The 22,763-nt window shown below is 39.9% G+C and overlaps 1 protein-coding gene across 1 annotated transcript in view; it reads right to left on the reverse strand.

Moving 5' to 3' along the window:
• The window catches only part of Ppp2r2b (protein phosphatase 2 regulatory subunit Bbeta), a 258,917-nt gene that overhangs the window by 122,662 nt on the left and 113,492 nt on the right, over positions 1-22,763 (reverse strand). The gene's annotated exons all lie outside the window — the stretch shown is intronic.

A 22,763-nucleotide genomic window follows, 5' to 3' on the forward strand; every position in this document is an offset into this window, starting at 1 on the left:
TTCTGAAAAAGAGTTTAAAAAAAAAAAAAAAAAAAACCACCTGATCTTCTCAATCTCCACACTTTTCATTAATCTTTTTCTGAACTCTTGACTATTTTGTCTGGTTCATTTATCCATGTCAAGATTCCCTAAAGACAGTAAGCTCTGTGAAGGCAGGGATTTTATCTTATTTTTTATTATTATGTTTGGCAAAGTGCCTGGCACAACGGTAGGCTCCCAATACATATATACTGAGGGCCTACTGATGCCCAGTCCCTTGGAAGCTATGAGTTTGCAGAGATTTCAAAGGTTGTTTTTGTCCTCTCGAATAAAATTTTTCCACCCCTGGTATCGGGAATTAAGCACCAGGGTGCTTAAAACTGAGCTACATCCCCATTCCTTTTAAAAATATTTTATTTAGAGACATGGTCTTATTGAGTTGCTTAGGGCCTTGCTAAATTGCTGAGGCTGGCTTTGAACTTGACATCCTCCTTCCTCAGCCTCCTGAGCCTCTGGGATTACAGATGTGCACTACCGTGCCCAGCTTAGAATGAAAACTTAATGGTGTTGTTAAGACCATGAACTTAGGACTCATATAAAGTTTCAAACCCAGGTTTTGCAGCATACTGGCCTTTACGACCCAGTGCAATAAACTGTCATCACCCAAACTCAGTTTCCTCATCTGTAAAATGGGGACTTGCCTCACATGGCAGTCGTGAGAATCACACAAAAATATAAACAGGTATTCTATTAGTTAACATTTATTGAGCGAGTCATTTTGCTAAACAAAACATAATCATACCCAAATAGAAGTCCATGCTCTTGATATGATTATGCAAATGATCCAGCAGGGTTATTGGCTCACAGGAAACATATAACACACGGTAGAAATTATTATCAGAGCTATTAAATAAAAATAAATTAGAAGGTAAAAATGTAGAAAGCCAGAAGAGTGAACTCATTGTGAGATAGATCCATGTGCACACAAACAGTGAATTTCATCCATAAGGAATTCCTTGGGGAAATTCCATCACATCCCATTAACACAGTCCCAAAGGCAAAAGCTGGCCTCTGATCTTTACATATTTAATATCTTTGAAAAAATTCCGAAACCATAATCATCTTGAAATGTTCCGCAAAGGCAAGTGTATCCCGGAGTTGCAAAGGCATGCTAGTCTAGTTCTTGCTCACATAATTCTTTAATCATCCTCATTCCTGGTGCTTGCCTTCAAACTGGTGACCTTAGGATAGCTCTTTGATTGCACAACAGGATTTTGACAGTTAGGAAAGGAGAACGCCGAGGAACAAGTTCTCAGTGTGTTCCTACACACTCATTTACAAGACAACAGTTTAATAATTCTAATTCATATACACTCTATTCGTGCAATCAATAATTCATAGCGATGCCTCTGCAGCATTTTTAGTGACAACAGAAAGGGCAAGATGTTTCTTCTCTTCCGTTCGCCCTCCTTTCTTCACTTAGTCATGCCTGGAGCCTGGAGAGTACAGAATCTTAAGAAAACAGTTTCCATGGTGATTCTTCCTTTGAGTACCCAACTGTATTTCATTCTTTCTGGAGTGAATTAATGCTTCTTATTGCTTTCATGCTAAATATATTGAAGATTAGATTTGAATTTCTCTGCAGCAATTCAGTTTTATCAGGAAAATAGAAAATAAAAACACACCATGAAAAAACTGCATCTTTCTGCCCCTACACAATCAGAAAGGGTGGGAGGGGGAAAGCCATTTCAGAAAAAAAAAAATATCAGCCACTACAGGGAAATGGATGCAGGTTTCTGGAAGCTAGGATATGTGTGTATGCATCTCAATGTTGGAAAAACAGTCTTTGGAGGAAATAATCTTAATTCCTCCATATGTTTAAGGTGATATAAGTGGACCATAAAACAGAGTTAGATGAAATACCCTGATTCTTAATTCACCATACTCTTCTCAGTACAGAAAATACAGACTGTCTGGCACAAGGAAATCTTCAAATCTGCCCTATCATACCTGCTTTATATTCTATTAGTTTTTTGCTTTCTCTGAAATATAAATAACTGGGCTTCTTGTCAAAACAGTCAGAAACCCTCTTATGAATCTCACAGCACCCTAAATTTTCTGAAATAGAATCTACTGCACTGATGCTTACCAACCACTTGTTCAGGTCCCACACTAGATTCTCAAGGGCGGGGCCTGCGTCTGTCTTGTTCACTGATGTACCCTCTTGTGTTTAGCACAGCACATGGGGGAACTGAAAATTATATCAAAAACACTATGAGAGGGAACTTTGAGGCACCCAAGTCTCCTATGAAAATAAATCATGAGTGGCTGATAGGTTGGCTGGAGGTAGAAACTTAGGTGAATCAGAAACACATCTTAGCCAAGATGGTCTCCCTTTCTCTGAGTGCTGTCTTTTCTGTCTTGAAGGCCACAAAGGGCTAAAGGGAAGAATCTGGGTGGGGGAGGAGGAGGAGCAAAGGGCAGGTACCATGCAGTGAAGGAGCCTTCACCACAAAACTTTCTCCCCCACATACCTTAGAGTGGAGCCAACCCAAGGCACCAAGTGACTAGGAAGAAAACTAGGATTTCAGCCAATTTGAGCTGACTAGTGAGTATTTAGTATCTACATCAGATGAGGAAGGACTCCTAGATGCTGCTAGGGACATAGAACTGAGTGTGAGAAGTACATAGTATAGAAGGGACTCTCTTGGGATCACTGTAGGAGGGCATGGCTTAGTACAAACATGACACTCCTGATTATTAACAATGACAACAATATGCATTAAGTGAGTTGCTGGGCACATTTCTAAGCACCCGGTACTCATGAACTTATTTGATCCTCATAGCAAACCTACGTGCTAGTAATATATATATATATATATATATATATATATATATACACACACACACACACATACATATACATATATATTTGGGGGGGGGGTTAACATATAAAGAAATCGAGACTTAGACCAGTTGCCTAGCATCCTACAGGCAGTTAGTGGTGCAGCTAAGATTTACACCCACACTGCCTGGGTGTGAATTGAGCACACCTTGAGCTGGTATTTCGATTGCTCATTTCCCATAGCCTCCTTTACTGTGTAAATGACCCACTCCATTATGTCCAGAAATGCCACAGGGCAATCATCAGTTTGCAGAGAGGGCCACTTAAAATTCTAGATTTCCACAGGAAAGCCCTTCCGGTGGCTGTGGAAATGCCAGATGGACGTGTGCTTGTGACTATGGTGTGGAAGATGGTGGGACTTCCCTGAGAGGGGACAACCGGAGGATTGCTGAGTGCTGGCCTTCATCATGTACAGGTGACATCGCCAGGCTTCTGAGATGGCTCTACAATGGGGTTCTTTTGGAACTTCACTTTCTAAACCATCTTTGCAGGAAACTCAAACTGATCCACTGTCTGTGCACTATTTCATTCTATAGAAAACAGTGGAAAGAACAAGGCCTTAGTACATTAGCTCACAGATTCTTTTCTTCTTTCCAAAGAGTGGATCCACTTAGCTGTGCTAAACATACACATTTGGGGGCAGACGGTACTGGGGATTGAACCCAGAGGTGCTTGCTTTACCTCTAAGCCACATTCCCAGCCCTTTCTATTTTTTATTTTTTTGAGACAGCCTCAGCAACTTCATGAGGCCCTATCCTCAAACTTCTGATCCTCCTGCTTCAGCCTCCCTAGTTGCTGGGATTACAGGCAAGGGCTACTGAGCCTAGCTACCGTACACATTTTTAAAGAAAAGCAGAAAGGAAGTATATTAAGATTTAAAGGGCAGGATCATAGGGTTTTTAAATTTGTTTTTGTTTTGCTTATTTTAAAATTTTATTTTTATGGGGTACAGGGTGATGCCTCCATGTGTGTTTACATTGTAGAATAATTAAGCTAATTAATATACACATAGCTCATTTTTTAATAAGTTCATTTAAAATCTACTTTTAAAAAGCAATTTCGAAATATATAATACATTATCATTAACTAGATCAACCACCCCCTGCCCTCATAAAATAGATCTCTAAAACTTATTCCTCCCATCTCAATAAAAACTCTGTACTCCAAACAACATCTTTCCACCCACCCCCTTCCCCTAGTAACCATCATTTAACTCTCTATTTTTTACTTTGACTTTTTTAGATTTTACATATAAGTGAGATCATACAATATTTATCTTTCTGTGCTTGGATGAAGGAAGCAAAGTAAAATTAAAAGCTTGACATAATTCTATTCTTAGTTTCCTGCAATAAGCATTGATAATTTTAAACACCACAAAATAACTTTTTTTTTTTTTAAAGATGCATGATCCCCAAACAAAAAGAGAACAAGGACAGGGGAGAGGGAGGGAGGGAGGGAGGGAGGGAGGGAGGGAGGGAGGGAGGGAGGGAGGGAGGGAGAGGGAGAGAGAGAGAGAGAGAGAGAGAGAGAGACAGAGAGAGAGACAGAGACAGAGAGACACACAAACACACACATACACACACACATGGATTTCCTGAGTCTTATCCATTAGAGCCCAGAATTAGGAAGGGGAACAAAATAAGTCTCATCTCCAGGATTTTCCATTACACTAGGGGACTTTTGTAAGTAGAATACTTTAAAATGAGATCTTTCCCTGTATTTAGTAATAAGAGAAATGGTAACTTGTGAAGTAGCAAAACCATGAAATAGGTGTGTTCATTTTGTCATTTTTCTCCATATATGAGAATGGTCTCAGGTGGGCATGGTGGCACACACCTGAAATCCCAGAGACTTGGGAAGCTCAAGCAGAAGGATCACGAGTTCTAAGCCAGCTTCAGCAAAAGCAAGGTACTAAGCAACTCAGTGAGACTCTGTCTCCAAATGAAATACAAAATAGGGTTGGGGATGTGGTTCAGTGGTTGAGTGCCCTCTTAGTTCAACTCCTGGTACCTCCCCCATAAAAGAGAGAATGGTCTCAATGATAATGTTCTTTACATGTGTAGGACCCAGAGTTAACCAGTCCCTGTGTGGACTCCAGAGCCTGCCAGCTTTCAGAGGAGAGGGGAGGGGATGCTCCAGGCACCCATGGGTGCGAGCTTGGAGGGGAGAACACCCTGTGGATGGATGTGCGCATCGCACCAGCTGCTCTCTTTCTAATCTCCTTGCTACTAGCTAATCCGACAATCATATTTTGTTAATCTTCTCATAAATAAAATATTATACACATCACGAAGACATCCCTGATGGCAGACAGCACTCCAAGTAAGCTAGAAAGGATGAAAACAGGAATGGGGGTGTTCCAGGCACAGGCAGCTATTGCCAATGACTGGCATTTAAAATGTCTACAAAATCAGGGAGACTGTCTGGGACCTGATGTTCCGTGCAGCCTCAGGAATGCAGCTTGGTGCTGGGACTTTCTCAGAGTCTGAGGCCTCTCTCGCTCTCTGTTCATAGTTGTGGACACAAAGGTACCATGATTTTGCCAGAGATCTTAACTACACTGTACTATATCTATCAGTAAATCAATAGTACCTTGTGTATCAGACAGAAGATCAACTGGCATGTCTGGCTATTCTCCCCTTCCTCTTCGTTTCCCCTCACTCCCCACAGAGTTTAACTGAGTAATTCAGGGTTTGAAGACAAGATGGGTCTGCCCCGTATTGACTGCCAATATCTTGGGCAAGTCAGTCACCCTCCCTCTCGGCTCTCTCTGTCAAATACGGAGACCAACTTTCTTTTGTAGGGTAGGTGAGGATGAGATGAGATAATGCATTTAAAGTTGGCTCAACGCCTGGCATCTGGCAAGTCCTAACTACAGGTTAAAAAGAAAGAAAGCAATGTGACACAGTTGACAAGAATTTTGGGACCAAGTGGGTCTGTCCCCTGAAATGTTTTTGTCTTTCCTCTGAAAGAACTTTATCATCTCACAATGGGGTCGAACCAATTTATCTGCCTATATTGTTGGCGATAACTTTTCTTTTCCATCCCAAAGTTAGAACCATAAATATCTCTCGGTGACTTGATGATTAAGGTAAGGGCCAAGGACTCTTTTCCCATTTACTATTCGAAAACAACCTTTGGTGGAGATGTTGGATGGATCCCAGGGATATTTATGACTCAGGCCCCCTGGCAAAGTCCCCGGTGCTGACTCATTCATTACCCCAAGAGAAAAAGAGGCAAGTGAAATCATTCTTCATTTACTCTGCTTCTCTGGGATGGCGAGAGGTCAAAGGTGAGCCGCTCAGCATAGACCAAATAAGAGAGTCAGAATTTCACAAGAAACATACACTCAGGAGAATTTCTGGGAAGTCCTTAACACCAGTGCTGCAGCATTGCTGACTGATAATGTTCTATCTGGTGCTTCCGTTTCCCCACTGACAAGAGAAAACCACCTGACCTTGATGGAAAGGGAGGACGGGCAGGAATAGAAAGGAGGCATGAGCTGACATTTTCAGTGACTGTGGCCTTGACATCAAAAATAAAGGGTGAACTTACAGATATATACTATAAAGTACTAAAGATTTTATAAAACAATAAAGGTAAAAATTTATCATCATGAGCATGAATAAAAGTGCTACTAAGATCATTAATATCACTCTATAATCACCAACAAATACTACATCAATAAAGTTTGCTGAACGCAAGGACTATGCAAACCAATAAAAGAAGAAAGACTAATGGCTAACACTTGTTTAAACACTTTGGTCCAGGGACCAGGCTATGAACTGTAAATGCTTCCTTTCATTCAATCTGCAAACAGCACTATGAGATTGTACACTTCTCTATTTTACACACAGTCCATAGTGAGGAAACTCCAGGCAAAGAGGTTAAACCATTTGCTCATGAGCATTCAGTTAACTCCACAGATGGCTTCTAAATCCATCTTCTGCTATCAATCACTGCTTCAGCAAAAGAAAGTTGTGTTGAAAACCATGCTATTCACTAAACAAATTATTAATACACATTTGTAAAATTACTATTATTATTTGGTATCAGGGATTGAACCCAGAGGTGCTTAATCACTGAGCCACATCCCCAGTCCGTTTTTATATTTTTATATATTTTTATATTTTATTTAGAGGCAGGGTCTTTCTGAGTGGCTTAGGGCCTTGCTAAGTTGCTGAGGCTGGCTTTGAACTTGAGATCCTCCTGTCTCAGCCTCCCAAGCTACTGGGATTACAGGTATGGGCCACTGTGCTTGGCCTATAAAATTATTTTCTAAGTATTCAACAGTACTCTTGGTTCTAGATAAGGAGAATGGATAAAAATCTGGATTACATGTGGACTTCTGGACCACTGTGAACTCCCACCATTAGTTTCTTTACACATGACAATCAGTGGAGATGGGGTTCCAGTAATCTTGTGCCTCACATTCAATTCAGTCAAGTGGCACACTCAGTGCAAATTAGGTGGGAACTTGAGTACCATTTATAGAATTTCAAAAGCATAGGGCTGGATAGTTGAAAAAGAATGGTAGCCAGGACAGGCAGCACACACCTGTAATCCCAGTGATTCAGGAGGCCGAGAGGCATGAGGATCACAAAGTTGAGTCCAACCAGGGGAATATAGTGAGACCCTGTCATAAGATAAACAATAAAAAGGGCTGGGGTTGTAGCTCAATAGTAAAGCACCTCTAGGTTCAATTCTCAGTACCAAGAAAAAAATCAGGCATTTCTGGAATTGCTAAAGGTTACTTGAGGTCAATGTCAATAGAAATATTTTGCAAGATATGAAATTCATGGGGAGGCCTTCTTTCTAATTTCAAAACAGAAGAGGCCCCCAAAAAGCTACCCTTGATGCATATTTTAAATAAATAAGGTCTCTAATTCTAAATAAATGAATTATGAATTAATTATAAATAAATTAATAAGAGCTACCCATGAACATTTGGCTTTCAGCAATAAATATGTGGCCTAATAAAAATATACTTACTAAAGCTTGAGATTAGGGAGATAAGCTAGAACGGCCCTAATATGGGATTTCGGTGTTCTAAGATTGGACTGGAGCTTTAGACCAACCTCCTTGGGGAAGCCTAGCCTTCCCATGCAATTTGAGGAGGGTATAGGCAGAATTAGGGTAGGGAAAGTAAACACAGAACATCCCAGGTCATTTCTTCAGTAGTGTTTGCTGTGATGACTATCATGGGTGAATTCCACTTGCCAGGACCTGACCTCAAAGTCTTCACAACATACTGGCTGGATAGTACTAATCCTCTGCTTTGAATTGTAGAATGAATTATGATACACCATAATAGAGGTCATAGTGGTGGTGGTGACAATAAGTAGTGACAGCAGTAGTAGGAGCCCTGATAAAAATAGCTAACATTTACTGAGCATTTTTTTCTTGTTTAGATGCTGGCATTGAACCCATGCTGTGCAGGCTCCCTACAATCCTCTCCAGGCATGATTTCAAGTGCTTTATATATATATTACCTCATGGGATTGTTGTGAAGGTAAAATGAGTTGGGCACTATTATTCTCTGGTTTCCACAGATGGGGAAATGTTTAGTATAACATCTTTTGTTCAGTCTTCATGATTACCTATGTTCTTTATTATTTCCACCTCACAGATGAGGAAACTGAGGCACAGACAGGCTACTTGCTTACAGTCCCACAGCTGAAAGGTTAAAGAACTGGAATTTGCTACCAGGTTTGTTTGCAAAGCTCAAGTTCTGAACTGCTACATTACACTTTTGGTACCAAGTATTCCTCTATCCTGGCCGTATTCCAGACACCCTCTGTCTACCCATCCTAGTGAGACTAAGATGCAGCATGGCTCAGTTTCTGTAGCTGTCAAATGGGATAAATCCAATGTCTACCTCAAAGGGCTGTTGTGACAACTGAAATCCTACAATTTATGGAAAGGGTCTGCGTGGCGCCTTCCACATAAAGACCTCAGATCCATTTTTGGAATTAGATCACTGTTGTTAGCACCCAATCCTCTCCCTGCCAGTGACATTTCTCCCCAGGGCCCTGAAGAAGCTAAGGATGAATTGCCCCAGGAGAAGCAGCAAGGGGCCAAGGGTTAATGTGTGGGAGATGAACTGAGCCACATGAGATGGAAAAGAGCCAAAGAATTGCTTTGGATTCCGTTGCTGGGAACCCCCATCTTTTTATTATTTGTATAAATCACCAGGCTTTGAGGACACCTCAAGCCAAACCTCCAAGTGTGCCGATGAAAATAAATTGAGTATCGCAATAAATAATGGGTAAAACCAGGCTGCCAAATGAAGAAGGATTTAGATCATTTAAATCCTAGGCTATGAGTTGTCAAATCCAGTTTAATACTGATAAGTGTGGGATAATAACTCTTAGCAAATAGTCCCCTCCCACCAACCCCCCACTGCAACCCTTCCAGCTCCTTTGCCCACCCCTTGCAAACACAGAGAGAGACCCCTGAGGGGATTTGCAGAATGAAACGGGATGGTATATACTGACCAGAAATGAGCCCAAGTTATTACATAATAATCCCAGCTGCCTTGGTTGGGCTTAGAGCAAATATGAAGAGCTAATAGAATGCAGCAAGGTTCGATTAGCTGCAAAAGAGATTCTAAATCAGAGCAGGTTTTCTACTATTAAATTGGATGGAGGAAAAGCATCACAGGTATAATGGGAAAGCGAGAAGGTTTACGGAAACATACAATTATGACGATGCTCAGTGGCTATGGAGTGGTCTGAGGGTAGAGTCAATGCTGAAGAATACTTGTCAAAACAAGAGACAACTTAGTCATCGGATGGCCCATTCTCAGCAGTCAACCCACAACCCCACTTGCAGACATGGCATACAAGACACAAGCAGGATCCTACCCTATAACACTGGAATTGCAGGAATTTTCATAACCAGTTGTTGCTTGATGTGTTGAAGAAGAATTAGTACATTCATTCAACAAATATGGATTCAACAGCAATTATGTGCCAGACATTGTTCTAAAGCTGAGGGGACATCATGACATAAAACAGACCGTTATGGTGACAATAACTGAGCACTTACCCTGTGGCACATAGTTTATGTGCTGTAGCTCCTTCAATCCTCACAACACTTTTTATGACACAGTTACCATGATCACCCTTGTTTTATGAACAAGTAAACTGCGGCTCACAGAGATGAAGCAACGTGCCCAAGATCATGCAGGGATGATGCTGACATTCATACCCCACCTGTCTGCAGCCTTTCTGCTTCTTGCTGCTTCCAAAGGAGGAAGTCAGCTACAGCAGCCATCAAGAGAAGTGCACATGTATCCACACAGCTTCCCCCAGGCCCTGGGCATCACTTCCTGTCTCAGAGATGTACACAGGCACATTTCACAAATGCAACCAGAGTGAGATGGAATGTTCGGGCTCTGGTGTAACCTAGTCTTTATTAAATACCACCCTAAGGTATAAAAGCAAGATTGCAGTTCTGGGTTTTCATCCCTGCTCAGTCATTACCAAATGATACATGCCTCTGCTTTCCTTTTGGTATCTCCAGTTGGTTATTTTTTAGAACCAGTAACTTCCTTGTATTCTCTGGCCCAGCACTGTCAGTAAATAATGGGAATCACATAGATAATTTAAAATTTTCTAGCAGTAACTTAAAAAAAAAGAAACAGGAACAATTAATATATTTTATTTAACCAAACTTATTGAAGATATTATTTGACATGCAATGAATATGAAACAAAATGAGTTTCAAGGCCTTTTTTTTAATATACTAAATCTTCTAATTCTGACATGTACTTTATACACATCTCAGTTTGGACTAGCTACATTTCCAGCACTCAAAAGTGCTGTGAACTGTGCACTTCAGCTGCATTTTCTTTGTATTCATCAACTTTTCCTGACTGGATTGTATGAGCTGGCCCCTCTAGTAGCATTTGTTGAGTGTCTACTTCATGCCAAAACTTGTACTGGACATTTTCAGACATACCATACTTCATCTTCCCAACTGCTCTAAAAAAACCCTGTTAGCCCCATATCATGATTGAAGAAATTGAAAACAGTGATGGGGAGGCTCTAAGAATGTAGGAACTATTTAATTTTACTTCTTCAACACTTAGCACTTTTCGTTGTATGATAAGAAATATCTATAGACTGAATAGGAGATTATTTAGCAAGCTTGTAGAAGAGCTGGGATTTGAATCAGGTGTGCCTGATTTTAGAGCTAGCACTCTTATTTATGTCCCTTTAATTCCTTTTTTATCCTTCAATTCTTTCTTGTAGGGCTGCCACCCATTGTCCCCAAGGCAATGTATCGTGATTCCCCAATGCTTGTTAAAAATACAGGCATTTTGTCCCAAGCAAATGAATTATAGATGGAGAACTCTTCATGTGCATATTATCTTCACTGGTATCTACAACTGCATTTGGGTTAGCAAAGAGTTTTTAGATACCTACTCAGGTCTTTAACCATAGAGATACAAAGATCATCAACATACAACCATTATCTTTACTCAGATTTGGGAGACATGCCATAGAGTGTTTAATACAGTAAGGTCTATAAAAAAAATCAGGATCACAGAAAGACTGGGTTGGAAATGCCTTTAAACGTCATCATCCACACTGCATCATTTAGCACTAAATTCTATACACCTAGATTCATACAATGAGTTCTTCAAAGAGAAAACACATCTTTACTCCCCCAAATATTTTACACATTGCTAAGCAAATGACAGCTACACATCTCCTAGTTAACTGGCCTCAGTTCAGTTCTTGTTTCTTTGTGTACTAAGTGACCAAGAGTCAGTTTCCTTACGTGCACACAGTGCTTGGTCAGATGTTAAAATTCTAGTTATAGCCCATACCTCTCAGAGACTATGGAGGTAAAAGGGCTCTTCATTCTAGCTTGTACTAGAAAGACTTAAACTAATTAGATTGAGGATTTTTTAAATTGATTAATCAGCAAATTAATTCAAATATTTATTAGCTGTTAAGTCACTAGTTGATATGACTACAACTCTAGATATGTCAGTCCCTGTCCCAGAAGATATTATGGTCTTGTAAGGGACATGGGCTATGAAGAAGTAACTGTACTATAGTGTGATGGGAAGCAAACACGGATACAAACAGGGCCCTATGTAACATATAGGATGTGCATATAAATTGTGATTAATCAGGGGACACTCCTCAAAAAAGTGTCCCAGGCTAGTGTTACAGGACAAATGAAAGTCAGTCTGACCAAAGGCAAAGGATGGAAGGAGGAGGTACACCTGTCAGTGGGAACAGCTCATCAGAAGACTCACACAAGAGTATATTTGGGGACCAAGCAGAAACCTCAATGTGATGGAGACTTGAGGTACCAGGGCTGGGCAAAGGAAAAGAACATCTCCTTGACAAGTGAGCTTGAGGATCATGCTGAAAGTCTTCAGGAGTGACAGAAGAAAATACATCAAAGGTTTAATAAAAGAAGTCAGAATTATTCTTTAATAACACTGTACTGGAGCCCTGTGTGTTTTATTATGGCACTGCTCACATTCTATGGTTATTTTTCTATCTATAGATAGATCCTTAATACAAGGGCTTCTCTCTTATTTCTCTTGATATTCCCAGTGTTCCAGTACAGTGCTGCTGCATAATTAATGTCAAGATTTATTTTGGCGAACAATGTCTGTGGGAATTATGGGTAGATTTGGGAGGACCATCTGCTGAGGATGTATTACTGCAGGGGTCTGTGCATGGGGGTCCTTCACCTAGATTCCCTGGATATTCTGAAATTGTATGCAGAAAATTCTGGTATAAATATGTACAACATTTTGAAGAGTGGGGGATAATGACTTTCATCAGATTCTCACAAGAGTCTAAGTTCTTCATGATTATGAAGCACCGAGTAAATGGGATCCTGGGGAAATGTAGTTGTGGAGCCCTCTCTGGCTGGAAAAGACCTCTCGGCTGAATCATTCAATGACAGCTCACCACAAAGGTAGAAAAATGAGAAGGCAGATGGGATGAGATATAAGTTTTTCCAAATGAAAGAGATGTAAAAGTGGTTTAAAAAATAGTTCTATGGTGGTAGAGATGATTGATGGCTACGCAGTCCTTAAAGGAGAGTGTTCTGACCACCATATGACCCAGTTATCCCTCTCCTTGGTATTTTCTCTAAAAAATCTAAAATCAGCGTTATACAGTGATACAGCCACCAATGTTTATAGCAGCACAATTTACAATAGCTAAGTTATGAAATCAACCCAAATGCCCGCCCATCGGTGAATGGATTAAGAAATTGTGGTATATATACACAATGGAGTTCTACTCAGCCCTAAAAAAATGAAATCATGACATTTGCTGGTAAGTGGATGAAAATGGAGAATATAATGTTAAGTGAAATAAGTCAAACTCAGAAACGCAAAGGTCGAATGTTTTCTTTCACATGTGGAAGCTAGAGTAAAATAAAGGAAAGGAGGAGGGAAGGATAGGATATCATAAAGAATCAATCTATTATAAATTATAGATGAATGGAAGGAGGTCCAGTAGAGGAAGGAGAATGGAGGAAGGGGAGGAAGAATAGGAGGGAATAGGGTAAAAGGGGGTATCGTGAACCAAAATTAATTTTCATGCATCTATGAGTTTGTCAGGATGAACGCAACTACTGTGTTATAACCATAAAGATCTAATTAGAAAAAACTACATTAAAAAAGAGGAGTGTTCTGAGCAGAGCTTAGAGGAGAAGTATTAAGGAAAAATAAGGAGCTTGAATCACCATTGGAAGAGACCTTTCTAATGAATCCTTAGGATTATAGGACTCAAGGAAGGGAAGTTGTTTTCTCTGGAAGAAAAAGCTCCTCTGAGAGTCACTTTCATTCTCCTCCATGAATTTGGATCTGCCAAGTTAACATAATCTTTGTAAATGAGATTATATACATATCACAAAGTATCTTTGATGGATATTGATTTAAATATTTATGATGATTCTAATTCTGGAAAATCACTGATTTTTATTTATATTGCCTGATTTCTTTCACAATGAACATGTTTTGTCTTCTAAACATGGAAAAATATTCCATTTTGAAGAAACAATGGAAAGATAATAATGCAAAAATCAGTGTTCTAAAAGAAAGATGTTCATAGGAAGGAATGGTATTTCTCAAATTACATTTCACAGACCAAGTAGCTCAGTCAACCAAAGGAACATATTTAAGATGGAAATTCCTGGGTCCCATCCCACTTCCGAATCAGACTCTAGAGGGACCTGTGAATCTGCCTTTTAATAACTCACCAGGAATTCCTATGCCCACCACAGAGATTTGGAAAACACCTGCTTGGTAAGGAAGAAGTGCATTCCATAAGGAAGGTTCAAACCTAGCAAACAACTGTTCTCTGTATGTTCCTGTTTCTTAGACGCTCAGAGAACAGGGGACAGTGGTAAGCTCAATGCAGTGCTGTAACTTAATGAAACTGATTTTTCACCTTCTGAAATCACTTGTTTGCACATTGAAAAAATGTGCCGAGAATTCAAAGTTGGAGCTGTGGATGGCAGGGGAAGGCAGCCTGTGTAAATGATGAACAGACAGCACTGTACATCTATATAGATTCCACCTTTCTAGGCGTGGAGGGTGAAACCCCTCATTGGTTTCTGCAGATGGCATATTTCCTCTTGGATGCTGGGGTATTTTCCCCTTTCCTATCCATCTAGAGAACAGGCTAGAATCAATAGCTAGGGGGCAATAACTGCCATCTGGGGCTGTCCTTCCACAGGTAGGCAAGCAATACTCAGCCAAGAGGATTATGTCCTAACAAGGAGGAGTGGGTCACCCTCTGTCTGATTTATTAGAGTTGTCACTCCTGCCTGTGCTGGGAAGCTGGGTTCCAATACTGAGAATTCATGATTTTAGGTCACCTAACTTAATTTATTCTATCATGTCATATTTGATACACCTTTGTATGTTATCCTAAATTCTTTTGGAAACAGAGTAGAGAAAAAAATATTCTGGGTCAACAATTCCATTTTGTCAGATCGATAGCCTAGTTTCCAAACATAAACAAGTAGACTGAATGCTCTGAATGCTGTTTCTATGCTTCTAGGTAAGAATTTTTTTTTGGAGGGGAGGGCAGGTGGAAATATGCTTGGGTATATACTTCACTGGTGATTCTTCATGGAAGTAATAGGATTTCCTTAATGGAACCCATTAGACTATCTTCTTGTAATTATCTCAGGGGCCAATCTGTCTATGTAATGGGCTCTGGAGGAATCAAACCTTCACGTTCTTACAAAAGAAAATGTTGTGTATGTGTCAGAAGAAAACCGTTTTGAAGAATTACTGGCTAACCATCTCAACAACAGCCGAGGGGACTTTGCTGTGATATTGCAGGAAATTGTTGGATTTGGGATTTTATTGCTCCAAAGGGTATTTCTTTTTTCCATGGGCTTTTTAATAAATCTAAAATGTGCATGACGCCAATGGCATGGGGGACTCCACGCCATCTGGTAAGGCTGGGCGGGCTGCTGCCTGCTTGCTCACTGTGAGGGAGGATATCAGAATCTTCAGGTTGCAGAGACTGCCAAAAGCCTGGATGGCTTTGAATGTAACTAGTGACTAGCTCTGTTGCCTCATTGCACTGAGCTGGCCAACATCCTGGTTCCCTTACATGGGCCATTAGTGCCAGAAATTGTGGACATGTACAACAATTTTTTCAGCCAGTCCTACTTGAGGATACGCATTCTAGGCAATGATAATTCCAACTAATTCATTCCCTTTCTTTGGAAATAGTAATGTGCAGGATAGAGAGAATGGATTTACAGTGAAATGAAAATCACGAAAGGCTATTTAAATAATAATGAAAACAACAATAAATGACAATTATTATGAGTCAAATGTGTCCTCCCTAAATTTACATAGTGAAGTCCTAATCTCTAATACTCAGATGGGACCTGATTTGGAAACAGGGTAATTGTAGAGGTAATTACTTAAGTTGAGGTCATTAGGGTGGGTCCTAATCCAAAATGACTGGTATTCTTATGAAACGGAGAAACTGGGATGAAGAGATATGCACAAAGGAAGAATACCATATGGATATGAAGGCAGAGGGTGCTGATACATCAACATGCCAAGGGATGCCACAGATTGTCTACAACCACCAGAAGCTAGAGAGAAGTATGGAACCATTTCCCTGTTCACTCTTCAGGAGGAACCGACCCTGCCAACACCTTGATCTTGGGCTCCGTCTCCCAGAACTATGAGATAATAAATTTCTTTTGTTTAGGCTACCTGGTTCATGGTACTTTGTCAAGGCAGCTCTAACAAATTAATACAGTAACAGGAATCAGGTTCTGTGCTAAGTGTTTTGCTGAGATCACTTCATCTTTAACTAAAGCCTTTTGGTCTGAAGATTGGTGTGAATTATTAATTGGTGGGAAATGAATGGCTGGGTGGGTAGGGGAAGAATTCCTTCTCTTTTCAGGACCAGCAGTGCATTCAAATGGGGTTTTCAACATATGCTGACCTAAAAGAATTTCGGAAATAATATAGCATTCACACATTGCCTTCACACATAACTTTGCCAAAATTAAAAAAAAAAAAAAGAAAAGAAAAGGAAAAAAAAAACCCCACAACCAACCAAAAACTAACAGGAAGCTAAAGAAAGGCATCATGGTTAGGATTCTTCCCAATTGTGATACAAGAAAGATGCCCTTTTCAAGAAAAGGAAAAAGTGAGGTGGCTTCTGTAACCTAATGCGAAGGAATTGATATTTATTTTAGTTCAATAACAGATGACTTTTTTTTTAACGTCTGGACAAAATGTCACACAATCCTTGCCCTCCAAGTCTAACACAATTCAAATTTCCCAAGCACTAAGTGTCTATTGTGCTTTTTAAAAAATCATCAATTCCCTTGCTTTTATAACTTATTTCTGTTCCCCTTCCTGCCAAGTTGATTTCCCCCACATTTCCTTCCAGTAGGCCCTTTGCAGCACAAGGAAGCACAAGCACTCAGCTATGAAGCCAAAAGGAGAAAGAACCGCACACCAAGTCATAAGTTAAAATGTGCTCCAAATATGTTGGTCACAAAATCATTGAGCAAATATTGCTGCCAATCAATCTGTCTCCATAGTGAGTGGTTTGCAGGCAGGATTACCAAGATTAAAACTAGGACCAATGACGTGCAAAAGTGGGCCCAACTGACCTTATTGATTCTTCCCCACAGAGAGAGAATCACAGGTTAGCAAGCAGAAATCAATTCAACTGCATTAAGTTAAGCCAAGTGTAGATTTATTCATACCATGCCTGGAAGTCACTTTCTTTTTTTAATAAAGTGGCAAAGAAATTAACTATATACAAATGCACACACTAGTTTCTAAATAACATATTTATATACATAAGTACCTGCCCTTCCTTTTTATAATATTTTAAAATTCAAAATAAATGGGAAACATAGGCTATTCTTTTGCCCTTCCCCCCATTTTTTTAAAATAATTTACTTATTAATAAAGGAGTTACTGACAGGTGTGATGGTACATGCCTATAATCCCAACTACTTGGGAGGCTGAGGCAGGAGGATTGTAAGTTCAAGAGTAACTTGGTAAGATCCTGCTTCAAAACTAAATATAGAAAGGGCTGGGTGAGGCTCAGTGGAAGTTCCCTTGGGTTGAATTCCTGTTAACTGGGGTGTTGAGGGGAAGCAACGAAAGTCATTTGCTCTTAAAGAAAATCATCATTTTTGTTATTTTAGATTGAAGGAAGCTGGCCCTTAAGCTTCATTGCAGCATGGAGAACACAGAATTGATTCTCTTTCCTCCTCCAGTGAGGACACACACAGGCTGGGACTGAAGAGAGTTTCAGAGGGAACCATGGGTGGAAGGCAAACTGCCCTTCCCTCCTGCCCTCGCATGTGTCACCAGGGAGCCATCCTGTATGCTCTGTCAGGGCTGGGACATGAGCCAGGCAATCATTTGTACTTAGGGCTCAGACTTAACCTAAAAGAAATCACAAGAGCCCAAAAGGGGCTCCTCCTCATTCCTCATCTCTAAGCAACAAAGAACAACACATTTTACTGCAAGAAATTGTGGCTCTGACTGAGAATAGCTCAGAGCTCATTTCCCCTTTAGGCAGCTGTCTGTCCGCTCCGAACCTGTCTTGCATGCTAAGATGCACAGCCTTGAACTTCATGGTTGTTCAGAGCCATTGCATTTGAAGTGCATTGCTGGGCCTCGGATGGGTGGCCTGTGAACCCACACAAGCATCTTTATGAATCACACATGGTCAGCACCACAGAAATCAAGGGTCAAATTTGTATTCAGTTTAGAATATGAACCGTCCATTCCCAATTTGATGGGAAAATAAATCATTGACCCAAATCCTTCAGTTGCTCAAAGCTGGGCACTGAGGCAACAAGAGACTTCTGTGTCTTTGCAGCACAGTGTCGATTGCCCTGCCTAATTTTCCTGCAACTCTAAAATGTGCTGAGAGAGAGAGAAACAGAGGACTGACCAAAACATGCAATGATGTTATAAAGAACATTGGATCAAAGGCAGCAGCTCTGAGTTCTTAAACACTAGCTATCCCACTTGATGACCCTATGCCTGGAGCTAGTGATGTCAGTCACCAAAACCAAACAAGAGGGAGGATTTCAACTATAGTAGGGGATTTTAAACTTTTCTGTCTATAAATGGGACAATAACAACCAGATGAACAGGTTTATTATGGAAGATTTAATAAGAAAATAAATATAATGGCATTTTGTAAATGTTAATTGATAGACAACGTTCACTGTTTTCAGACTGACAGGAGAAAATGCTTTAAGGACTATTTTTATCATAAGCCGTTTGGTGCAATTATTTGGATTCTCTAAAATTAGTCACTGAATTTCTTTGAACTTCAGTTTTCCCATCTAAACTGACTGCCTTCTGCATGAGCAAAAGGAAGTGTGAATGTGCTTTAAAACCATAAATTGTCCTAGAAACGCAAGCAATTATTATTTAGAGAACTCGTTTTGACTTTTGGCATTATGATGCACACACTGTTAGTTCTTGGCTTCATGACAGATTTTAATTGGCCTGGCTCTGAAAACCTTATAGAGCTATTATGTGCTACACCTGTGATGGCCGTGCAGCGTGTTAATCAAGACAATTAGGTTGGGGACCCAGAGAACAGCTTTCACCACTGTGCATAATCCTCCTCACTTTGAGAAAGAAATTAACAGCTGCTTTATGGTCTCTCATATTATCTCACTTTCTTGGAGAGAGATCCCAATCAGATCCCCCTCAACTAAACACCATCTATCATCGGTGTCCAGAATGATACAACATCTGTAAAGAGATATTGACTTTGACTCGGGAACAGTTTTTGAGCTGGGAATTAAAAAAAAAAAAAAAAGTCACATGTACCAATTGGTGAAACAGTTCCTTGTCAACAGCCAGGATCAGGGCAAAAAGTTAAATTTTTTTTAAGAGATATAGTTTAGAGATAAAAGAAGCGTGGATCGGCAGATCCACTTAGTTCTCAAAGTATTTGTTTTTTAGCCTGAGAAAGAAAAGGAGAATGAGTCTTTGGGGACAAAACAAGTCTCATCCTAAAATTCTCACCTAAAGTATACAACCTTTCAGAATTTTCTTCCTTGCCAACTCCTCTCAATAAGCCCATCTCTTCTAAGAAGTAAGACAAATAAAATTTGTTGTTTGGGCAAAGAAGTCCGAGTTGATAACTAATGATTAAAAAGGGAGCACATATTAATGCTGACCATGTGCCAGTCATAACACTCTCTGCTAATAAGTTCATATGCAGAGTTTGGACTCAAGCTATGGTCTCTTGACTCCCAAGTCTTTTCTACACCATGCTGCCTGTCGTCCGTGGAAGTAGCATAATTCAAGTGTTGGCAACCAGGTCCGATTCATTTCTAAGACCACAGAACCTGCTACAGTGTTTGTCCTCTTCTAGGTACTTGTGGAATTTAATTCTGAGAAGAGGAGCTTCCCCAAATGCTCAATATCTCTAGAATACCAGAATCTAAAAGATGCAGCAGCCCATTTCTAATCATCTTCTCTGCCATCATTGAGTCAGAGACTTTCATTCCCCGAAGGTGGGCAGTTTGGCTGTGAGGCCATCCTGGCAACACCGGTATATATAGTGTATGCAGATGCAGGTGGGTCATTCTAGTTGGGAAGAACCCATAGAATGGCTTTTGGACTGGGTCTATGTTGTTCTGCTCTGGAAGAGGCCAAACTGAAATGTTACATCTATAATTCCCAATCTAGGCAGCCAAGGGTATCATGGTCAACTTGGAGGGGTGCTGCAGGATAGTTTAAATTTTGAGAAAGGGCTGGCGGTGTGGCTCAGAGGTAGAGCATCTGCTAGCATGTTAGATACCCTGGAATTTATGCCCAGCACTGCAACAACAACAACAAAAAAAAGGGGATGGGGGTGAGGGAACAGTGATATTCAACATAGGCAAACACTAATAGCATGAGGGAACTCACCCAGCCAACCTCAATGGGATATTCCTTTTAATAACAATGTATGTTTGCAAAGCTGGATTTTCAGAAGAAATTATTAAAAAAAAAACAAGTACCATATCCAAATCAATGTGGAACAGATAATGAGGGTGGCAGTATCCAATCAGATTCCAAGGTTTGAGAAGCTGGGCAGAGTCTAATAGGGGCACATATTTTATTTTAACTAGTTAAGAATGAAATAAAAACATTTCAATTTATGTATACTATTTTTTCCCCAGAAAGTTAATGAACTGTTATAGTACACACACCATGAAGAATGTCTTCTGGCCCAGGAGCATTGTTAAAAAAAATTATATTACACACACACACACACACACACACACACACACACACACACACCAGTAAGCATGCTGAATGGAGGTAGTTTAAGAACCTCAGCTTTGAACCAATCCTGGCTTACCCACATGTTGTTCCAGAGTGGTTCCTGCCACTAGACTCTCATTTGTTAGAATGATAGCAACAAGACAGCTCCCAGTTACTGTGCTATCTAACACAGGCCAGCTCCTAAGTATTATAACCGCATGGTCTTGTTTAATCACCAAAGAAATGTGAACATAGGACTTTAATGTTCCCTGTTTTTCAGATAAAGTAATAGAGGTTGTGACATTCTGACACCACCCAGGGTCATTTAGCTAGCAAATGGCAGAGAAGGGATGTAGCTCAAGGCTGTTTGATTACCAAGGACTGTTTTTTTTTTTAATTAAGCATTTAAATTTGAGATAATTGTAGATTCACATGCACTTGTAAGAAACAACACAGCGAATTACTATATACCCTTGGCCCAGTTGTCCTCCCTGGTAACATCTTTCAAAAGCATTACTTTTCCTAATACCTATTACACCCATCACAACAGGGTACTGACCTGATATCATCAAGACATAGAACATTACCATTACTGCCCTTTCACAGCAATGTATCCACCTCCCTTCAGCCCCTACTCTCTCCTTAATCCCTGACAAACACCAACCATGTTTCTATTTTTATAATTTTATCATTTCAAGAATATTTTAGAAATGAAGGACAGATTCAACGGTTATCACATTTAAGGAAAGGTACATCATGCAGTGCATATAAGCTTTTGGGATTAAATTGCTTTCCCTGGACATGATTTTTTGGAGAGTCATCTAGATTGCTATGGGCATCAATAGCTCATTCTTTTTTGTTGAAGATTATTCCATATTAAGTATTACAGTTTGTTTAGCTATTCACCCATTTAAAGAATCTGGGATATTTTCCAGTTTAGGGAAATTATGGGAAATGTGCTCTAACATTTTTTACTATTTTGTAAGTAAGTTTTTGTGTGAACATAGGTTTTTATTTTCTATGATAAGTGCTCAGGAGGGCAATTTTTGGGTGACTTAAAAAAAAACTATAGCAGAGTGTGGTGATACATGGCTGTTAATTCCAGTGACTCTGGAGGCTGAGGCAGGAGGAGCAAAAGTTTGAGGCCAGCCTGGGCAACTACCACGACTCTGTCTCAAAATAAAAAGGTCTAGATAGCACCTCTGAGTTCAATTTCCCCACCAAACAAACACTACCAAATTGTTTTCTACAGTAGCTGTACATTGCACAATCCCACCAATGGCATGAGTGATGGAGCCTCCCCTCTAGAATTTGGTGTTGTCACTATTTTTATTGCAGCCATTGTGATAAGTAACAGTGCTATCTCATTGCAGTTTTAATTTGCATTTTCCTGAAGGTCTTAATTTTTATCTGTCTACCATTTTTGACAAAATGTCTTATGTATTTTCTCCATTTTCTGATTAGATTATTTTTTAATGGTAAGGTTTGTATTTTTTGGTAATGGGGATTGAACCCAGGGATGCTCTACCACTGAGTTACATTCCCAGACCATTTTGTTTTTTTCAGACAGGGTCTCACAAATTGTTGAAGCTGACCTTGAACTTGTGATCCTCCTGCCTCAGTATCCCTAGTAGCTGAGATTATAGATGTGTGCTACTGCACCTAATTAAAGCTAAGTTTTTTTCTTTTAACACAAATCTAGAAACTAGCTTTTGTCTGTTATTGGTTTGAGATATTTTCTCCTAGTTTGTAGCTTGTTTCATCCTCTATATAGGGCCTTTTGCTGAGCAAATGGTTTTAATTGTGATGAGATTCAATTTATGAATTATGCATTTAGTATCAAGTGTAAGGATGTGTGTGTAGACTAAATCCTGAAATTCTTCTATTTTTTCCCTAAACTTCTTAGTTTCATGTTTTACATATAAATTTGTGGCCAATTTTTGTTTAAGGTACAAACCTTAGGTTGAAACTCTTGGCCTGTGGAGTCATTACCCCAGGATCATTTGTTGAAGAAGCCTTATGTATTTCCTCCACTGAAAGGCTTTTGCAGCATTGTGAAATTTCAGGGGGGCGTGTCTGGGTAGGTCTGCTTCTGGATTC

The sequence above is a fragment of the Urocitellus parryii genome, chromosome 1, assembly GCF_045843805.1.
Source record: "Urocitellus parryii isolate mUroPar1 chromosome 1, mUroPar1.hap1, whole genome shotgun sequence".
NCBI lineage: Eukaryota > Metazoa > Chordata > Mammalia > Rodentia > Sciuridae > Urocitellus > Urocitellus parryii.